This window comes from Rhincodon typus, chromosome 2 (assembly GCF_021869965.1).
Source record: "Rhincodon typus isolate 14 chromosome 2, sRhiTyp1.1, whole genome shotgun sequence".
NCBI lineage: Eukaryota > Metazoa > Chordata > Chondrichthyes > Orectolobiformes > Rhincodontidae > Rhincodon > Rhincodon typus.
In genome coordinates, this window is record NC_063333.1 from 56,303,668 (window position 1) to 56,324,531 (window position 20,864).

General features: G+C 40.4%; 1 protein-coding gene across 1 annotated transcript in view; it reads right to left on the bottom strand.

Annotated features, from left to right (window-relative positions):
- Nucleotides 1-20,864, bottom strand: part of tpk1 (thiamin pyrophosphokinase 1) — a 300,846-nt gene that overhangs the window by 243,147 nt on the left and 36,835 nt on the right. The window lies entirely within an intron of this gene.

Below are 20,864 nucleotides of genomic sequence, written 5' to 3' on the forward strand. Positions count from 1 at the left end.
AACCTCAACTTCTGCCAAGTTGGTGACTGATAGTTTAATGCTTTTCATTAAAAATGACCATATATTAGTCAGTTTTCATGAAATTTAAGATTAAGTCACTTTGCTATAATTTTAACTTGATTAAGCAAGTGAAAATTTGCATTCTATTCTGTTTGACTGTGGACAGGGTCAAAAATTACACGACACCAGATTAATGTCCAACTGGTTTATTTGAAAACACAAGCTTTCGGAGCCTCAGTCCTTCTTCAGGTGTTAGTGAGAGAGCAAGTATCAGGCACAGAATTTATAACTAAACAATTCAAGTGTTGCACTGTTGATGAGGATAAACTAAACAAACCTAAGATGCTGTTAAATCTTTAATCAGTTAGAAGATTTTATTAATTAATATGCATATGCAAATCCCCAAATTCTTTTCAAGTCCCTGTCCTGTGAGAACTAAAGGTTTTATCTGTATAAAGAAGAGGTGACATTTTAGGTAAGACAATGAATGTTGGGTGTGAGGCCTTGTTTAGAATCTGATTGTGTTTTGGTTTGGAGTCAGACCGGTTTTATTTCGAAAGTAGGAATTTATAAAACACCAGATTGACTGACTGTCTATAAAGTGTGTGCTCTTTGAACTGAATAGAATATATCTGCAAATACAAATTTACCCCACAGATTCATGTGTGTGTGTGTTCGCATGTGTCCTTGTACACGCCAGTCCAACACCGGCACCTCCACATCATGTTTGACTGTGGTTCGGTACTAACGGTTTCTGTAAGAAATAAGCTATTTGGCGCAGGTCAAAAGTCAATTTTATGGTTTTACTGCTTCATGGCTCAGGCTACTGTAAACTTCAGCTGTCATGGTTGGAATGATTTAAGGTGAAAGTCTCAGGCACAACCAAGTTTTAAATTTAACCTGGAAACCGATATCCATTTCAGGCCCACCGACTTCCACAGCTACCTAGAATACACCTCCTCTCACCCACCTTCCTGCAAAAATGCCATCCCCTATTCCCAACTCCTTCACCTCTGCCGCATCTGCTCCCGAGATGAGGCATTCCATTCCTGGACATCCCAGATGTCCTCGTTTTTCAAGGACCGCAACTTCTCCTCCACAGTGCTCGAAAACGCCCTCGGCCATGTCTCTCGCATTTCCCGCAACTCACCCCTCACACCCCCTTCCCGCAATAATAACCAAAACAGAATCCCCCTCGTCCTCACGTACCATCCCACCAACCTCCGGATCCAACGCATCATCCTCCGGCACTTCCGCCATCTGCAATCGGACCCCACTACCGAAGACATTTTTCCCTCCCCACCCTTATCTGCCTTCCGGAGGGATCACTCTCTCCGGGACTCCCTTGTCCGCTCCACACTCCCCACCAGCCCCACCACCCCCGGCACTTTTCCCTGCAACTGCAGGAAGTGCTACACCTGCCCCTACACCTCCCCCCCTCATCCCCATCCCAGGCCCCAAGAAGACCTTCCACATCAAACAGATGTTCACCTGCACATCTGCTAATGTAGGATACTGTATCCGCTGTTCCCAATGTGGCCTCCTCTACATCGGGGAAACCAAGTGGAGGCTTGGAGACCACTTTGTGGAACACCTACACTCGGTTCGTGACAACGACTGCACCTCCCAGTCGTGAGCCATTTCAATTCCCCCTCCCACTCCTTGGACGACATGTGCATCCTGGGCCTCCTCCAGTGCCACAACGATGCCAGCCGAAGGTTGCAGGAACAGCATCTCATATTTCGCTTGGGAACCCTAAGGCCCGATGGTATCAATGTGGACTTCACAAGCTTCAAAATCTCCCCTCCCCCGACCGCATCCCAAAACCAGCCCAGCTCATCCCCGCCTCCCCAACCTGTCCTTCCTCCCACCTATCCACTCCTCCCACCTCAAGCCCCACGCCCACCTCCTACCTACCAGCCTCATTCCGCCTTCTTGACCTGTCCATCCTCCCTAGACTGATCTACCCCCACCCTAACTTCCCACCTACACTCACCTTTACTGGCTCCATCCCCGCCTCTTTGACCTGTCTGTCTCCTCTCCACCTATCTGCTCGTTTATCCATCTTCCATCCGCCTCCCCCTCCCTCCCCCTCTCTCTCTATTTATTTTAGAATCCCCTTCCCCTCCCCCACATCTGAAGAAGGGTCCAGACCCAAAACGTCAGCTTTCCTGCTCCTCTGATGCTGCGTGGCCTGCTGTGTTCATCCAGCTCTACACCTTGTTATCTCAAGCTTTAAAATAGTTCAGGATTTTAACTTAATGTATGCGACAGGCTTATGTAATCATTTATATGGTTACGTTGTGCTTTAATTTGTTTGATGTATCAGCAGTTATTATTCTGTAGTTAAAGGATATCAATTCATTTTGAAGCATTCTCAGATACATCATTTGGGATGTCTGGGATGATACTTAATCATTGGAAGGTAATACTATTTGCTCTAAATAGTAATTGCTTGAATGGGTGCCATCTTATCTTGGCAGATATCTGTGGAAGGAGTAAGGCAAGGCGGACAAGCTGCTACACAAGGGATGATCGTACAAAAATAACTGACATGTGAAAAAATGAATCAGGAACAGTAAAGCGATGTCACTAAGATAACCATTACTTTTAAAGAAACCGATCAGAAATTGGGCAAGCATCAAATAAAACAAAGAACTGCAGATGTTGGAAATTTGAAACAAAAATAGAGATTGCTGGAGAAACCCAGCAGGTCTGGCAGCTTCTGCAAAGAGAAAAACAGAGTTAACATTTCGAGTCCAGTAATACTTCTTCAGAACTTGGGCATACATGATCTAACCAATCCCAAGATTGGCCACGAACTTTCTGTGCTCTGTGCATGTGTTACCCTGCCTATTAAAAATATAATCATGCAATGCCTGGACCAAATCAGGGTTCACAGACATCTCTGATCATGCTGTGGGAAAGGGTAATAAGGCTTGCTTTTCAGTAGTTGTGTGTGCAAAAAGAGAAAGAAGAGGGAAAAGAGAAGAAGAGATAGTATCAAAGCCAATTTAGGATTGGTATTCTATTGTAGAGTGACTGTGTCAACTGTCTGTTTAGGAGCCATTTCTGTTATACTTGTTTTGATAACTTAACAAACTGAGTATCAGTGAGCAGATTATTGCTCAGTATAAATAATAAAATATCTAAACAAGGGATCAATCTTAGTTCAAATAAGGATATAAGAGAGCAAGCTAGGAGCAACACTAGGCATGCTTAAACCTGGCAAAGTTACAACACAACATGTGCTAAACTACAACTTACATAATGGACAGACCACTAAACTAATACTCTGCTCAAATTCCATGAAAGCAACGGGTAGAATTGAAGTTCCATTAATATATAGGAAAATAGAAGCTAGTGTCAACGATGGTGACCATGAACCTACCATCAATTGTTATTAAAAAAAAAATCACAGAATTCTTATGGTGCAGAAGGAAACCATTTGGCACCACCTTTCTGGGCATTTTAACTCACTGCCAATCCTTGCCTTTTCTCACAGTCCTGTTCATCATTTTTATTTATATAATCATCAACGTCCTCTTGAATGCCTTCATTGAACCTGCCTCCCACCACATTTCCAGATTGTGCATTCCATATCCTAACTACTTACTAAGTTTTATTGTTCACCTCAGACGTGTTTATTTTGTAAAATATTAAAAACCATATGCCCAGTTATTGATCTGTTTATGAGTGGCAATAGTTTCTCACTTTCTACTCTGTCCAAACCCCTCATGATTTTGAAAACTTCTACCAAATCTCCTCTTAGCCTTCTCCTCTCCATGGAAAACAGACTCATTTTCTCCAATCTCTCCCTATAACTCAAATGTCTTATCCCTAGAACCATACTCATAAAACTCTTCTGTGCTTTCTCAGACGAGCTTAGAACTGAATACTATGGTTCAAGGCCTGGCTAGTGTCTTATATAAATTCTCTGCTCTTGTACTCTATGATTCGATTTACAAAGCTTAGAATACTATGTGCTTTATTAAGTGCTCTCTCTACCTGTCCTGCCACCTTTAATGATTTATGCACACATACACCAAGGTCAATCTGTTCCTGCACACTCTTTAGAATAATATCCTTTGTTTTATAAAGACATTATATACATAAGCTCCATGTTTTTTATACCAAACTGCATCACCTCACGCTGGTCCACATTGAACTTTATCTGTCAGTCCACCAACATGTTTAGAGTTGTCTATTTGGTATTCTATACTGTCTTTCTCACAGTTTACAATTCTCCCCAGTTTTGAGTTATCCACAAACTATGTAAATGTCCCTAAATACCAAGATCTAGAGCACTTTCAGACATCGAGAGAGAAAAGCAAGGTTACCGGTACCGAACCCTGGCAAACTCCATTATAAATCTTCTACAGCCCCAAAAATACCTATTAACCATTACTGTCTGAACCCAGCCAATTCTGTACAAACATTTTTACTGTCCTTTTTGTTCCATGACCTAGAACTTTCTTTACAAATCTATTGTGTGGCACTGTATCTAACGCGTTTTGAAACGTCCACGTACACTACACCAACAGCCTTCCCCTCATCAAACCTTTTTGTTACTTCTTCAAAAACCTTTAGCAAGTCAATCAGACATGATTTTCCTGGAGTCTCCTGAATCAAACCACATTTGTCCATGTGACTATTAATTAGATCCCAAATAATTATTTCAAGAGGGTTCCAAAATTCTTTCTAAAAACCAAGTTAAACCAACCAGTCTGTAACTATTAGGTCAATGTTTACAACTTACTTTGAACAAGGGCAGAATGTCTGCAATTCTCCTATCTTCTGGCAGCACACTTGAGTCATAAAAAAGATTGAAATAAAATTGCCAGTACCTTAAAATTGCTCAGTGTCCTTTTTCACAGACTGATGTTACAATAATGATTGGTCCATGTTGGTAAAATCTATGTAGTGAGATCAAACCTCACCTAGCCTCAGCATCTCACCCACCTCTATACTGTCATACAAGTATTCCACACTGACTGATTGAGCCACAACAGCCATTCACTCGTGTCCTTTAGGGAAGGAAATCTGCTATCACTACCTGGTGTAGCCTACACGTAACTCAATAACATTGTGGTAGACTCATAACTGCCCTCTGAAATGGACCAGCAAGCTACTCAGTTCAATGGTGATTGAGGATGGGGAAACAAATGCTAAACTAGCCTGTGACACACATCCCACAAAAGGATAAGGGATCACCATCTGCCAGTTCCCCTCCAATTCTCACACCTAATTTGGAAATATACTGTATTCCTACAACATTCTGGAGCTCCCTACCTAACAGCACTGTGGAGTACCAACACCCAGGGATTTTGAGAGGAAAGCTCACTACCAGCTTGTCAAGAGTAATTAGAAATAAGCAATAAATGAATTATTTTTTAAAATAAAGCTGAGTAATCTTCATAGTACTATTGAGTACAAAATCAAAATTGCTTGCTTTAATAAAAATCTCCACTTTATTAACAAAATTTGATTGATTCATTCCCTGAGCATTCTTTTCTCTATAGTAAATAACACCAGATTCTTCATCTTTCCCTCATAGTTTGGATACTTTAAGCTATCAGTTGAATTACATTTTCATAGAAAGATCACATTTGTATTTTACCTCGTAATAACCTAGTTAGATAACCTCTGGGATTGACCAATCCTTAATATCTGTCTCTCTTTTAGATGTTCCCCTTCTGCAATGGTATCTACAGAAAAAATGCTCGACAAGCAACACAACACTCAGCTCAAACTCACCACCAACTCTACTATGTTGTCAGACTACCTGTCTGACATCTAGTCCTAGGGAAGCAGTAACTTACCCCAATTAACACTGAAAAGGTTCACGCCATTACTTTCAGCCTTGATAGTAGCTCCTGTCCCTCATTATTCTCATATTCTTCGTTAGATTGATCAAGACTGTTTACAAGTCTATTGTATTCTTAAGCCAAAAGGTGAGCTTGCAATGCAATAAACTCGCCATTACCAAAATCCTTCATACTTAAACCTCCAATGTCATTCACAACTCAGTTCATCTGCTGTTCAAACTCTCACTTCATGCTTTTGTTAGCTCCAGACCAAAATATTGTGCGCTCCCTTGGCTGTCCTCCCATCTTACATAAAACTGAGCTCAGCCAAAGCTCTGCTACCTATGTCTTTCCTTGTGCTATGTCTCATCCACCTGTTACTCCTGTGCTCACTGACTTACTTAGTCACTTGGTTAACCTTTGCTGGTCAACCAACTGAATTTAAAATTCTGCCCCTCCTGTTCAAATTGCTCAGCCATCCTTGTATCTAGCCACTTCTACATGATATAAAATGGTACTGTAACAGCTGTGCCACACAGGTGCCAGGCAATGACCGACTTCCAAAATAGAGAATCTAACAAATTCCGCTTGACAATCAATGGCATTGCCATTGCTAAATGCCTCACCATCAATTTCCTGGAACTCACAACATAATTGGCAAGCCACAAAAGTTACAATAAAAGATCATGTCCTTAAGAATGGCCATGCACTTAGCCTCCATCTCTTCATTGAAGGGCATTCCATCGTTGAATCCCGAATGGTCGATATTCTGGGGGTTACCAATGACCACAAACTGAATCAGAATAGCCATACAAATAATATGATACAGCAGCAGACAAAAATTAGGAATTCTGCAGCAGAAAATAATTTTCACTTGCCTGGATGTGTACAATTCCAACAACACACATCCAGGTCAACGCAGCTGACTTGAGGGGCATTCATCCATACTTTAAATTCAATGGACCATTGATGCACAATGGCAGTAGTGTGTACCATCTCCAAGATGCACTGCAGCATCTCACCAAAGCTCCTATGACAGTGCCTTCAAAATGTGCACCTCTAGGACCTTGAAAGAAAAAGGACAATAGATCCATCACCTGCAAGTTCTTCTGAGGCACACACAATCTTAACTTGATACATTATTCTGCATTCTTTGAACTCTGTGCAGCCTTGACATGATTGCTACATATTTTTTTTTATACACACCATCCTCTTTAAGAGTCTATGCAACTCTGTGCAGCTGTACCCCCATTAGGTCCATTCTAATTTATCTAATCAAAGCCAGATCATCTCCAGTAATGCTGCTTTCTCTTCCTTGCTGTATCACCACCTCAGGTGGCTCTAAGATACATTTCTTGATTCTCTTCCTATCCTTATCTAAATAATGACCTTAGCAACAATACTCACAGTCATAAGCTAAATACACACTGATGTTATCTGTATTGGCAGTCTGCTTACCCACCAATCTAGTACAACTCTCCACATCCAAACATTGGGAAGACCAAAGATGACATCTTAGGCCACGAATACATTCCCCTTCGTGATCACCATGCCAAGTTAACCAGACTATTTGCAGCCTTCCTAGTCTTTTTTTGTTTCACCATCCGAGTTCCTAAATGCATAATCTCTTTTTCTTGAAGATTTCCAGTTGTGGTTTTGTAAACAGACCTAGCACCTCTATTGTTTCAATATTCTCCTGACTGGCCTTCCGCTTGGCTCACATAACCTTGGAAAGAAAAGCTAGCACATTGTAAAACCACCCTGCAATTAAAATAATGTGGCCATTTCAATTACTTTTGTTCTGTTCTAAAATCTTCTTTCACTTAAATCCACTTAAATAAATGTAAGATAGTCTCACAGTTCAGGGCCAGTCCTTAATCTAAATGCAACCACTTAGAAAAGCAATAATGAACATCAATCTGAATGCAACCGTGTGCAAAGTTAATAACGAAGCAAAAAAAAAATCAACGAATGCACATGTGCACAGTCTTACGTTAAAGACATCAATCTCCTCGCTCATTAATTCTTTAATACGTGCAATATACTGCATGCAATTCTTCCTTGAGGTCACTTTACCAAAATCATACTCATGACTTTTTTCCTCTCACTCATCTCAAACTAATGCGTAGATAGAACTGAAGCCTTGAGCTCTTCCCAGGTATATGTATTGTAATTTGATATGCAATATTTATCACATACAATACAGGTAAAATAAAGTTCCTCCATAAGGAAAGCATAAGAAAAATTGGAGAAAAATGAGGAGTGTAATTGTAATCACCATCACCTCCACATTTGCAAGGCAGGGAGTATTTAAATAGAGTGGTGTCATACTCATTGCTTTTTTATCCTGATTTGACTGACTGCAATTCCATGTTATGGAGGTACACCCATAAGTGCTGTTAGGAAGTGAGTTCCAGGATTTTGACCTCGGACAGTGAAGGAATAGAAATGTAGCTCCAAGTCATGATGGTGCATGCTTTGGAGGAGAACTCGCAAATCCTGGTGTTCCCACACATCTGATGACCTTGTTAGCAGTTGTGTGTTTGGAGGTGCTATCGAAGGAATCTTGGTGAGTTGTTGTGGTGCACCATGTAAATGATACATACTGATGCCACTGCTCATTGGTGATGGAGACAGCAAATGTTGAAAGTGGTAACTCAGTCCCAATCAAGTGGTTGCTTTGTCTTGAATGATGTTGAACATCTTCCATATTACTGGAACCACATCCATCCAGACAACTGGAGAGTACTCCATCACACTTGAAGTACCTTGTGTATTGCGGACAGGCTTTGGAGAGTCAGGTAAGCTATCCATTGCATAATTCTCAACCTCTGACCTGCTCGTCTACTCACAATATTCACATGGCTGACCAGTTCAGTTTCTGATTAATGGAAATTCTTAGGATGTTGATGATGGCGAATTCAGCTACTGCAAAGCCAATGAATGTCAAGGGAAAATGGTTAGATTTTCTCTTAAAGGAGATAGTTATTGCCTGATTTGTTTGGCACAAGAACTTCGAGCCAATTCTGATTTCAAGCCTGGATGTTGTCCAGCTCTTATTGTGTATGGATATTGGCTTTATTTATTAAGATATGCACAGGTTTTATATAAACAATATGGTGCAATAGAATTAATTTGCTTTGAAGCCAAAAAAATTCTAAGTGCCTCTAGCGACTAACGTACATAACAGTCCTGAGTATTAAAACAAAACCTGCTCAGAATGGAAGTTCAAGTATTAATATCTTAAATTATGAGGTCCAGTATAAGGTCACTTGTAAGGAATATCAATGAAAATGGATGACTTCAGTCACATAGCACCTAATCTCTGCTTGAACTTGGACTAACGTTTGGTTACACTTTAGAAAACTATTGATCTTTGTTCAGCTGGAGCAAAAGTCACAGAACGATAAACATTTCTGTGAAATATGAAGTCGGTGTCAGACAACAGTCTCAGTTTCAAGGTACAAGTCACTGAATATTTTTTGAAAGGTCATAGCCTTTAAATTAAAATGCACCAGAACTGCTTACTGCAGCAAATATTAACTTGCTTTCATTATTTCATCAAACTGTCAGGCATATTAATCTGCTACTTTGTCCCTGTATCTAATCCGACGTGGTAAAAATGATGCAGTGAACAATATTTATGATCAGAAATTCGCCTACATATTACAAACTTCTTATAAATAATAAAAATGACATAAAATAAAGCTCAGAATATTAAAATACAGATTTTAATACATATATAAACTAGACAGTAAATGGTTAGCACTCTTGCCCTTTAAGCAAAGGACTCTGTTTTAAATTCAGCCAAGATTGAAATTCCTCTGTAAGAAGCGAAAGTCCCAGGTTAAATGAAACTGTGCAGCCTGAAGCAAGTTTCAAGTGGCATAACTCCACAGCACGGAATTTTCTATAACTCAACATTAAATAGACAAGCTCACAAACGCAGCTATAAAGAGGTCATATTTGAGAAATGGATAAGAAAATACTTAAGTGCAATAATGAGTATACCTCCAGAATAATATTAAACCTCAATGCCGAAGAAGAGGAGAGGAAATTTTAAATGTATACTGTTACAAATGCTGGACTTTACCAGACAGTTAAGTTTTATAATGTCTGTTTTAACTTAAGGTGAGTCAGAGAATTTCAAGAGCCTGACAGCGTGGAGATTCACCAAGCAGTCATAGAATCATTGAGTTGTACAGCACAGAAAGAGGCCTTTCAACTCATCATGTCCATACCAGTCATCAAGCACCTATCTACTCCAGTCCCGTTTTTCAGCATTTGGCCCCTAACCTTGTATGTTATGTGTTTCAAGTGTTCATCTAAATCCTTCTTTGACGTTGTGATGGTTCCCATCTCTATTACCCTTTCAGGGAGTAAGCTCCTCATACCCACCACAGTCTGGGTGAAAAAAACTTCCTTAAATCCCTTCCAAATCTACAGCCCCTAGTTATTAACCCCTCTATTAGGAGAAACATTTCTTCCTATCTACCATATCATATCTCTCATAATTTTGTAGACCTCAATCAGGTCCCTCTTCAGCATTCTCTACTCCAAACTAATCTTTCTTCATAACTGAACCTCTCCAGCCTAGGCAACATCCTGATGAATCACCTCTGCACACTCTCCAGTGCAACCACATCCTTCATAAAATGAGGCAACCAGAACATCACACACTACACCTGCTGTGGCCTAACTTTATCTACAGCTCCACCATGATCTGTATGCTGTTGAATTCATTGCCTTCTTAACCATCTGTCCTGTTGCCTTCAACGACATATGCAGATATACAGCAAAGTTCCTTTGATCCTCTGAACTTCTTAGGGTTCTACCATTCATTGTTCTCTCCATTGCCTTGTTAGTCCTCCTAAAATGCATTACCTCACACCTTTCTGTCTAAAATTCCAATTGCCAATTTTCTGTCCTTCTGACTGACCCATCTTGTATTGTGATCCAAGGCTTTCCTCCTCACTATTTAACACACCGCCTATTTTTATGTCTTCTGTGAACGTAGTGATCAAAGCTCCTACATTTAAGTCTAGATTATTAATGTACACTATGAACAGCAAGGGACCCAACACAAAACCTGTCGTATGTTGTTACAGGACACAGGTTCCTAGTCACAAAAACAACCTTTGACCATCATCCTCTGCCTCCTGCCATAAACCAATTTTAAATCCAATTTATTAAATTGCCCTGAATCACATGATGTTAGCCTCGTCAAATGCCTTATCTAACTCCATGTGAACAACTGCACTAACCTCATCCACAAATCTAGTCACGTCTTTGAAAAATTCAATCAAACCTGTCAGACATGATCTGCCCTCACAAAGCCATGCTGATTATCCTTGATTAATCCTTGCTTCTTCAAATGGAGATTAACTCTATCCCTCAGAACGTTTTCCAATAGCTTCCCGACCATAGATGTTACACTCATTGGCCCATGGTTCACTGGTTCCAACCAGCCTCTTCGATAACACTACCATATCTCAGCTGTCCTCCAGTCCTCTGGTGATTCTCCTGTGTCCAGACAGGATTTGAAAGTTAATATTAGGGTCACTGGAATCTTCTTCCTTGTCTCCCATAAGATACATCTCATCAATGTCTGGAGATTTATCCAATTTTAAGCCTGTTAAAATTGCTAAAATCTCCTCCCTCTCAATTGCAATTTATTCAAGTATATCAAAGTCCTTTTCCATGATTTCTATACCTACATCATCCTTCTCTATCATGAATACAAATGCAAAGTATTTATTTGAAACCTCACCTTCTTCTAGCTCCCGACACAGTTTGTCACTTTAGTCCCTGAAGTGCTCTACACTTAGCTTCATTATCATTGTACCCCTTATATACTTATAAATTGCTTTTAGAGTTTCATTTATTTTATCTGCCAAAGTTTTCTTCATGCCTCTGCCACTTTGCTGTCCTGCTTTTCTTCAACGTAACCCTGTACATTTTCTATCTATTTCTAGAGTTTCTATCATTTTGACCCCTGTGTATACTGTAAGTTTCTCTTATTTTCTTTACCAAATCTTGTAATATCCTTGACACCAGTTGTTCTCTGAATTTGTCTGTCCCACCCTTGACCTTTACAGGAACATGTTGGCCCTGCACATTCACTATTTTCTTTTAAAGGACTGAAGTGGATTTTCCCACAAGTAGCTGTCCCCTTTACATTGGCCAGGTCTTATGTTATAACCAACCTTCCACATTTCCATAATTATTTCTGGTTTACCTTTGTTCTTTTCCATGACTACCTTAAATCTCACTGATTTATTGTCACTATCATTGAAATACCACTTTCAGCCGTTGCCCAGCTTTGTTCCCATCACCAGCCTGTCTCGTTAGGATTTTCGACATGATGGCTTAAAATGCTCTTCTGAGAACCGGTCGGACTTCTGGTTGTCTGTTAATTAACGTTTGAGCTATGTTGATTATAGTAAACTTATTGCAATAAAATTCCTAGAACATGGAATTTTGTCCTTAAGTTACTTCCAGTGGTTGGGAATTACTTTTTTTTAAAGTTAGCCATCTCTATAGAGAATTGGATTGGTCTTTTGTGCATCCCTAACTTTAATATCACCATAATTCCAGATGGTACTTTCAGTTATTTTGGCATCACTCTTTGTCTGGAATATCGTCTCTCAATCTCTCTGCCTCTCTACCTCACTCTCCTCCTTTAAAACAATTAAAATAATGAACCAAGTTTTTGATCATCTGGTCCAAACTCTCCTTAGGTAGCTCAGTATGTTACTCTGTTGTTTCATAAAACACCCCAAAGTGCTTCACAGGAGTATTATTTCAAATGCACTAGATAATTGCAAATTGTTGTTCTCAAACTTAAGGATGTCCTGAATAGGAGAGATCAAACACCTTCGCACAAAATCATAAGCACTTAGATTTTCCACAAATATAACATAACTTTGCTCTGTAGACTAAACATGATGAAGGATACGTAAAATACTGGAGCTCTTAATCATGGGGCGCAGTTAAGTAAGGAATCTGTAGACTGAGAGGGATAAGGTGGTGGGTGGGTAAAATGGATATTCAGGTCAGTTTGGGGGCTAGTCAGGTCAGGAAGTCAGCTGCAACGAGGGGAGGGTGTGTGCGTGCGTGTGCATGTGTTTTTTTGTATAGGGGTAAGTGGACAGGTTTCAGGATGAGTTCAGGATGGGAGAGTGTTGAGGGTACAGGGGATTTAGGGAAAGAATTGTAGGGTAAGTCAGGGGTTCAACATGAATGATGTGATAGTAGGTGTCAGTTATGTAGTTACATAAGGGTTAGATGAAGACATTCCAGGCTAACATTTCCAGGGTAGCTATACAGGGCAAATAAGGTAAATACAATGTTAGCATTCATTTCAAGAGGGCTAGCAACAAGAGAAGGAATGAGGTGGGGAGGGAGATCTCATTAAAATATACATAATACTGAGAGGCCTGAATAGAGTGGACTTGGAAAAGATATTTCCGTTGGTAGAAGAGACTAGGACCAGAGGGCATAGCCTCAGGGTGAAGGGATGACCCTTTACAACTTAGACAAGGAGGAATTCCTTCTGGCACAGGGAGGTGAATCTGTGGAACTCATTGCCATAGAAGGCTGTGGAGGCCAAGTCATTGAGTGTGTTAAGACAGAGATGAATAGATTCTTGATTTGTTAGGGGATCAAAGGTTATGGGGAGAAGGCAGGAGAATGGGATTGAGAAACATATCAGCTATGATCAAATGGGGGAGCACAGTCAAATGGTGAATGGCTTAATTCTGCTCCTTTATCCTATGATGTTAAGTACATCAGAACTCCAACTCCAACTCAGGAAAAGTCTCTGACATCCCAGAGACTGGAAGATCTGTATTAGTGGCTGGCTTCCACAGACCCAGAGCATTCATAAGGTAAACTTGCAAGATTTGCTGACCGGCTAGCAGGAAGATTCTCAAATCAGGATAGCCTGGACTGAGATCTCAGTACCAAGGAAACTGTACTGACTCCTTCATTCCACAGTATCAAGTATTATTTGTCCAATATGTTGAACACCATTATACATTTGCATGTTGATTTATTGCAGAAGGGATTGCTGCATACTTTTCTCTAATAATTAATGGCCAATATGCCAGTTAGCGACTGGGAATAAAGGGGATAAACTTAAAACTCATGACCAAAAGAATGATGGAATAAGAAAGTCATTTTTTTTAGTATGAAGGTACAGCAGGTAATAAAAAGACAAATGGAATTTTTCTAAAGGAATAGAGCAAAAAAGTAGGAAAGTGTGCAGGGCATTAGTAAGAACACATCTAGAGCTATGCATGCAATTTTGGTCCCCTTACATGAGAAGGAGGAAGTTCAAAGAAAATTCACTAGATTGTAAGATAAAATACTTATCTCTGAAAACAAACAGAAATTGAGCAGGTTAAGACCTATGCTGTCTCAACGTTAGAAAAACAAAAGGAGATCTAATTAAAGTATACAAGATGCTAAAGGGGATTTGCAAAGTAGACAGAGAAAGGATGCTTCCTCATGTGGAGCAATCTAGAATAAGAGATCATGGTTTTAGGATAAGGGGTTAGCAGATTTCAAACAGAAATGAGGAGAAATTATTTTGTTCATAAATATGTGGAATTCACTACCCCAGAATGCGCTGGATGCTGAGACATTGAGTACATTTAAAGGAGGAGATAGATAGATTTTTAATTATAACAGGCTGAAGGGTCACGTGGAGTGGCAGGAAAGTGCAGTTGAGACTGAGATGACATCAGCCATGATTGTATTAAATGGCAGAACAGGCTCCTAGCTCTTATGTTCTTGCAGGGAGATTTGTTAGGTTGTAGGAGGACCTATCAGGAGAAGTTGGAGAAACTAAAGCCATAATAGTTTTTCTCCCCACCTCCAAATACTTAAAAAGATTACGGGAGAATGAAAAGGAATGGGATTAAGTGGGTAACTCAGAGTCAGTACAAGTGCATTAGGCCAGAAAATTGCACTCGTACATGGGCAGTACACAGTGTAGAAAAACATTCTAATAAATCATACATTCAAATTTAATGATGTATTTCACCTTCCCAATATTCATAATAGTGTGACATCTCACCACAAATTGACCCAAAAGGGACTGCAGATCAGCTCCTTATCCTATTAAGGCAGTACTGGGAACAATCATAAGCATGTCTTTCAGTCTGTAAAATATGTATTTATTGAAAGGCCAGTCTGAACAACATTTAGATGCAAGAATGTGGTTTGTTGGACACTGAAAATTAGTACTGTAGCCTTTATAATAATTCTAATGACAAAAACATGTTACTTCATGCCTTTTTTGTACTTTCATTTCTTTTTATTTGTTGTAATTACACTCACAATTGTACAGAAAACTCTAGGTACTTTCAGCCATGCCTCTGAAACATGAAAAAGAGAGGTATTTACACAGAAACTGAAGACCTCAAAAATCCTTAATTCCTAGCAGACAACTTTACATTTGAGTTGGTCAAGCAATATCAAGGTAAAATTTAACAGTTGGCAGATAAAGGAGAATCCAAAGAGATTCTGCAAGTATATTAAGGGCAAAACAGTAACTATGAAGAGAATAGGGTCCATTAAAGATCAACAAGGCCATCTATGTGTGGAACGACAGGAAATGGGTGAGATCCTAAATCAATATTTTGCATCAGTATTTACTGTGGAGAAAGACATGGGAGCTAGAGAACTTGTGGAAATGAACAGTGATGTCTTGAAAACAGTTCTCATTGCAGAAAAGGAGGTACTGGAGGTCTTAAAATGCATTAAAGGTAGATAAACCTTGGACCTGATCAAGTGTAGCCCAGGACATTGTGGGAAGCTAGGGCAGAAACTGCAGGGCGCCTAGCAATATGTATCGTCAACAGCCAATGGTGAAGAAGACTGAAGGGTAGCTAATGTTCTGTTTTTTCGTAAGAAAGGCTGCAAGGACAAGTCAGGGAATTGCAGACTGTTGAGCCCGACATTAGTGGGTAAGTCCTTGGAAGGGATTCTGACAGACTGGAGCTACATGCATCCGGAAAGGCAAGGACTAATTAGGGATAGTCAGCATGCCTTTGTGTATGGAAAATCGCGTCTCACAAATTTGATTGATTCTTTCGAGGAAGTGACCAAGAAAACAGATGAAGGCAGAGTGGTAGATGTTGTCTACATGGACTTTGGCAAGGCCATCGACAAGGTTCTATATGGTAGACTGGTTTATGAGGGTAGAACACTTGAGAGCCGGGGGAGCTAGCCAATTTGACTCAAAATCGGTTTGACGATAGGAGACACAATGTGGTGGTAGAGGGTTATTGTTCAGACTGGAGGCCTGTAACCACTGGCGGTTGCAAGGACCTGTGCTGGGTCCACTGCTGTTCATCATTTACATAGACAAGTTAATGAGAATATAAGAGGCATGGTTAGTAAGTTTGCAAATGGCACCAAAATTGGTGGTACGGTGGACAGGCCAAACATTGGCAGTTGGAGTTTGAATTAGATAAATATAAGGTGTTACATTTCAGTAGGACAAACTAAGGCAGGACTTACACAGTTAACAGTAGGGCCCTGGGGAGTGTTGTTGAACAGAGAGACCTAGGCTTCAGATACATAGTTATTTGTTACTGCATCACAGGTAGACAAGGTGGTGAAGGTGGCATTTGGCACACTTGCCTTCATTGGTCGCAGCATCAAGCTTAGGAGTTGGGACATCACATTACGGCTGTACAAGACATGGGTAAGGTCGCATTTGGAATACCGCACACAATTCTGGATGCAATTACACTGGAAAGGGTGCAAAAATCGATTTACAAGAATGTTGCCGACACAGAGTTACAAGATGCTGGATAGGTTGGGACTTTTTCCCCTGGAGCGTAGGACACTGAGAGGTGACCATACAGGGGTTTACAAAATCATGAGGGGCATAGATAATATGAATAGCCAAGGTCTTTTCTGAACAAAACTAGAGGGTACAGGTTTAAAGGTGAGAAGAGAAAGATTTAAAAGGGATCTGAGGGGCAACTTTTTCACACAGAAGGTGGTGTGTAAATGGAATGAGATGCCAGGGGAAGCAGTAGAGAAGAGTGCAATTACAACATTTAAAAGACGTTTGGACCGGTACATGAATAGGAAATTTTTAGAGGGATATGGGCCAATTGCAGGCACACAGGACAAGTACAGTTTAGGAAACCTGGCCGGCATGGATAAGTTGGGCCAAAGGGTCTGTTTCCATGCTGTATGCCTCCATGACTAAGAGTCTAAATGTTTAATTTCTTTCTGGATTCAATTTGATGTACGCTTCTCCAAGACAGTGAATGACTACAAAGGGATCTCAACACCAAATTGCTGAAGCAGTAAAGTATAAACATAAACCTCTCGCCAAGATACACAGAAATAAGTATTACTAACTACAGCATTAATTTATGAGACAATCATGATGCATTTTAATGCTTTTGCATTTTCTAGGAATTTGTTTTTAATCCTTTAAGAACTGTAAATATCAACAATATTGGCAATTACAACATGGTTATGGTTTTGACATGTTAACAAATTTTCCATACAAAGTAAAATAATTCCAAAACAATTAAAATAAAAAGTCTTCAAAAATATTAAAGCAGCGGCTTTGAAGGAGTGATAGAGCCTCATTACATTAAAAAGCATAACTGCCATCAAAACAGACAAAAGCTTGGATTTATACAAGTTAATGATGCCACTGACCTATTTTGAGGTGAACTTGTCAAGTCTCTGTGAATAAACCTCTTTACACTGTGCTTCCAAACCATTAGTAATAGATGCAGAGCTGTAATGTGCTGCACCAATGTTAATTGATGTGGGTGGGAGTGCCATCTACTCAAAATGCTGTCAAATGTAAAAAAATTCTACTGAAATGGGTTATGTGACTTCTATAAATTACAATGTGCTGAGTACGTGCCCTCAGAAAGATCAGACTTCAACAATGTGCATTAACTTGAGGCTTATTTTAAAAAATACATGGTTTCCTTCTTACCCTTCACCATTGAGTTATCATCTCCTCATAAATCAGTTGATAGCAACAATAAAACATAACAACCCCAACAACAGCAGTTTCCTTTCCAATCCTCTTTGCTCTTCTCTCAGAGCTGCCAACCCTCCAAGATTTTCCTCAAGTTTCCAGGGGCAAAAATTTTATTTCCTGAACGTTGCCACAAGCAAACAGTGGAATAAATATCACAACATTGAATGATTATTTTTTAAAGAAAAGTCTTCTTTGAGCTTCTCAACTACTCATCATAAAGAAAACTGGAAAAGGCAAAAAAAAAATGGCTTTGACAGAGTGAAGTTTGAGAGGTGGTCATCTATGAGACTTCCAGGAATACCTCAAATCATTGTTGGCAACCCTATTCTCTCTACACACAGCTCCCTAGTTTTCAACTCAAATACACATCGTCCTGCACTCCTTACTTTCCACTCCCTCAAGAGGCAAGAGGGCAGGTGGTGATACAGTGATTATGTTACTGGGCCAGTAATGCAGAACTCTAGGCTAACGTTTGTGGACACAGCAGGAGCAATTTGAATTTTAAAAGAACTCTGGAATTAAAAGCTAGCCTGATAGCAACCATGGGCAATTGTCATAAAAACCAATCTGGTTCACTCACATCCACTAGGGAAGGAAATCTGCCATCCTTACCTTGTCTGGTTTACAGCAGCAAGATCAACTCTTAACTGGCCTCCAAATTGGCGAAGTAAGCCATTCAGTTCTATCAAACCACAACAAAGTCCTAAAGAAAGGAATGAAACTAGACAAACCAACTCCCACCCACAGATGCACCAGAAACAACTGCAGCAAATGCAGCCCTATCGATCCTCAACATCTGGAGGCTTGTGCCAAAATTGCAAAAGCGGTCCCATGGTCTAGTTAAGCAACAGCCTGGCATAATCACAGTCATGGAATCATATATTAGGGACAATGTTTCTGACACTACCATTACCATTCCTACATATGTTCTGTCCCATCAATCAGAGGCAGGGGCACAGTAGTAAACAGTCAGGAAATTGTCCCAGGAGTTCTCAACATTAACTTCAGCCCCATGTCGTGTTGTGGTATCAGGTCAATTATGAGCAAGGAAACCTTCTGCTGGTTACCATCTACAGTATTTCCTTGGCCAATGAATCAGTACTGCTCCATTTGAACAACTCTTGAAGGAAGCACTGAAGATGGAAAAGGGTACAGAACATATCATGGGTGAAGAGCTTCAGTGTTTCCAGCTGGCCAAGTCCTAAAGGACACTACTGCCAGAATGAGTCTGCGGACATGGTGATGAAACCCAAAGGGAAAAATATACTTGGCCTTGCCTTCACCAACCTACCTGCTACAGATGTGTCTGTCTATGCCAGTATTGGTAGGAGTGACCCTCACATAGTCCTAATGCAGACAAGGTCAAATTGAGGATATTCTTGATCGTATTCTATGGTACTACCACCGTTTCATTGGATCAGATTTCAAACATCTAGCAACTCAAAACTAGATATCCATGAGGCATTGTGGGCCAAGAACTGCAGCAGAATTCTATTCAACCAATTCAATTCTATTCTGTAACCTTATGGTGGAACATATCCCCCAGGTGACTATAATCATCAAGTCCAGGGATCAATCATGGTCTGAAAAGACTACAGGAGAACATTCCAGGAACAATACCAAGCAAAGCTAAAATTAAGGTTTCAACCTAAAGAAATTATGACACGAGATGAATCGTGTATCACACTGCTTAACAGGCAAGTGATAGACAGGGCTAAGCATATCTACAACCAACAGATCAGATCTAAGCAGTCCTGCCACATCCAGTCACAAATGCTGGTGGACAATGTTAAAAAAAAACAAATGTAGGGAGAGGCCCCATAAATATTTCTATCCTAAATGATGGGGATGCCCAGGACTTTAATGCTAAATATGTGCATTGACCTTCGGCTAAGTTGATGATTCATCTTAGCCTTCTCCGCAGGTCCGCAGCATCACAAAAATGAGTCTTCAATCAACTCAATTCACTCCACATAATATCAAGAAACAGCTGATGCCCTTGTATAATGAATCGCCCATAAGCCTATAACATTTAATATAATCACAGAATCCCTACAGTGCAGAAGCAGGCCATTCGGCCTATAGAGTCCGCACCGACCCTCTGAAGAGCATTCCATCCAGACCCCACCTCCTTAACCTATCCCTATTACCCTGCATTTCCCATGGTTAATCCATCTAACCTACACATCCATGGACATCGTGGGCAATTTAGCGTAGCTAATCCATCTAACCTGCACATCTTTGGACTGTGGGAGAAAACCCACGCAGACACAGGGAGAACATGCAAACTCTACACAGACAGACAATCACCCAAGGCTGAAAATGAACCCAATCCCTGCTGCCATGAGGCAGCAGTTCTAACCACTGGGCCATCGTGCACCCCCAACAATTGTATGGAGGATGTATGCTCCAGAAGTAGCCATACCTTTTGGCTAAGCTTTTTCAGTACAGTTACAACACTGCTACCTACTCAGCGATGTGGAAAATTGCATGGGTACGCCTTGTGCACAAAAAGCAGAACAAATCCAACCCAGCCAATAAATTACCCTATCAGTCTACTCTTCAAAGTGATAGAAGGAATGGTTGACAGTGCTGTCAAGTGGCAACTTGCAAGGGAACAGCCTAGTTATTGACACTCACTTTGGATTTTACCAGGGGCACTCAGCCCCTGACCTCATTACTCCAAAATGGATAAAGATTTAAATTTGAAATGTGAGGTGAGATGAGGGAAGAGTGACTATGCTTGACATCAGGTCTACATTTTACCAATACAACCTCAAGGACCACTAGCAAAGCTAGAGTCAATGCAAATTAGATGAAAACATAAATGCTCCTGTTAAACACAAGTTTTAGTCAATACAGTGTGAAGCTGGAGGAGCACAGCAGGTCAGGCAGCACAGGAGCAGAAAAGTTAACGTTTCAGGTTGACACCCTTCATCAGGACTGGGGAAGGGGAAGGGAGATTGCAAAAAAGTTGGGGGGGGGGGGGCTGGGGGAAGGTGATAGGTGGATGAACGTAGGGG